This window comes from Arachis hypogaea, chromosome 1 (genome assembly GCF_003086295.3).
Source record: "Arachis hypogaea cultivar Tifrunner chromosome 1, arahy.Tifrunner.gnm2.J5K5, whole genome shotgun sequence".
NCBI classification, from domain to species: Eukaryota; Viridiplantae; Streptophyta; class Magnoliopsida; order Fabales; family Fabaceae; genus Arachis; species Arachis hypogaea.
The window spans coordinates 89,576,426-89,578,579 of NC_092036.1; the positions used below are offsets into that span (position 1 = coordinate 89,576,426).

Sequence of the window (2,154 nt, forward strand, 5' to 3'; positions counted from 1 at the left end):
CTCCTTTCTTCTGATTCGTCCCATTGTTCACAGGGTTCCTTTCAGAAGTGTACATGAATTGGTTATTTGCAACCATTTCAATCAGTTCTTGAGCTTCTGCAGGCGTCTTCTTCAGATGAAAAGATCATCCAGCAGAGCTATCCAATGGCATCTTAGACAGTTCAGACAGACCATCATAGAAGATACCTATGATGCTCCATTCAGAAAGCATGTCAGAAGGACACTTTCTGATCAATTGTTTGTATCTTTCCCAAGCTTCATAGAGGGATTCACCTTCCTTCTGTCTGAAGGTTTGGACTTCCACTCTAAGCTTACTCAATTTTTGAGGTGGAAAGAACTTTGCCAAGAAGGCATTGACTAGCTTTTCCCAAGAGTTCAGGCTTTCTTTAGGTTGTGAGTCCAACCATATTCTAGCTCTGTCTCTTACAGCAAAAGGGAATAGCATAAGTCTGTAGACCTCAGGGTTAACCCCATTAGTCTTGACAGTGTCACAGATTTGCAAGAATTCAGCTAAAAACTGATGAGGATCTTCCAATGGAAGTCCATGGAACTTGCAATTCTGTTGCATTAGAGAAACTAATTGAGGCTTAAGCTCAAAGTTGTTTGCTCAATGGCAGGGATAGAGATGCTTTTCCCATAGAAGTCGGGAGTAGGTGCAGTAAAGTCACCCAACACCTTCCTTGCATTGTTGGCATTGTTGTTGTTTTCGGCTGCCATGTCTTCTTCTTTGAAGATTTCTGTTAGGTCCTCTATAGAGAATTGTGCTTTAGCTTCTCTTAGCTTTCGCTTCAAGGTCCTTTCAGGTTCAGGGTCAGCCTCAACAAGAATGCTTTTGTCTTTGCTCCTGCTCATATGAAAGTGAAGAAAACAAGAAAATATAGAATCCTCTATGCCACAGTATAGAGATTCCTTGAGGTGTCAGAGGAAAAAGAAAAATAGAAGGAAGATGTAGAAAAATTCGAACTTAGAAAGATAGAGTTCGAATTGTACATGTTAGTCCATAAATAGAAGGACGTGAGAAGAGGGAAAGAAATTTTTGAAAATAAATTAAAAAGATTTTTAAAAACATTTTGGAAAATTTAGTATGATTTTCAAAAAATATGATTGGGAAAGAAATAAAGTGATTTTTGAAAAAGATTTTGAAATTAGAAATCAAAGAGATATGATTGAAAACTATTTTTGAAAAAGATGTGATTAAAAATATATGATTGAAAAGTTATGGTTTTAAAAAGATATGATTGAAAAACAGTTTAAAAAAGATTTGATTTTTAAAATTAATGACTTGGCTAACAAGAAAAGATATGATTCAAACATTAAACCTTTCTCAACAGAAAAGGCAACATACTTGAAATGTCGAATCAAATTATTAATTGTTAGCAAGTATTTTTGAAAGTGGAAAGAAATTGATTTTGAAAATATATGATTGAAAAGATATGAATTGAAAAAGATTTGATTTTGAAAAATTATGAAAACTTGAAAAAAAAATTGAATTAAAAACAAAATCTTCCCTTTTGTGCCATCCTGGCGTTAAACGCCCAGAATGGTAAGCTGTATGTAGGGTTTCACCGTTGTCAATGGCTACCTCCCATCCTCTCAGTGAAAATGTTCAACGCGCTCTGTCACAGCACGGCTATTCAGCTGTCGGTTCTCGATCATGTCGGAATAGAATCCAGTGATTCTTTTGCGTCTATCACTAACACCCCACAATCACGAGTTTGAAGTTCGTCACAGTCATTCAATCCTTGAATCCTACTCAGAATACCATAGACAAGGTTTAGACCTTCCGGATTCTCTTGAATGCCGCCATCAATTCTAGCTTATACCACGAAGATTCTGATTAAGAAATCCAAGAGATAAACATTCAAGCCTTGTTTACTTGTAGAACGGAAGTGGTTGTCAGGCACGCGTTCATAAGTGAGAATGATGATGAGCGTCACATAATCATCACATTCATCATGTTCTTGGGTGCGAATGAATATCTTAGAACAAGAATAATCTGAATTGAATAGAAGAACAATAGTAATTGCATTAATACTCGAGGTACAGCAGAGCTCCACACCTTAATCTATGGTGTGTAGAAACTCCACCGTTGAAAATACATAAGAACAAGGTCTAGGCATGGCCAAATGGCCAGCCTCCCAAAGAGGGTTCAAT

At 36.7% G+C, this 2,154-nt stretch overlaps 1 non-coding gene across 1 annotated transcript; it reads left to right on the forward strand.

The window, feature by feature from the left end:
* Positions 1–205: 205 nt before the first annotated feature.
* LOC112711722 (small nucleolar RNA R71) lies at positions 206–313 on the forward strand. Its single transcript, XR_003157585.1, has one exon. It is a non-coding gene; the product is annotated as a small nucleolar RNA R71 (small nucleolar RNA).
* The last annotated feature ends 1,841 nt before the right edge of the window (positions 314–2,154 follow it).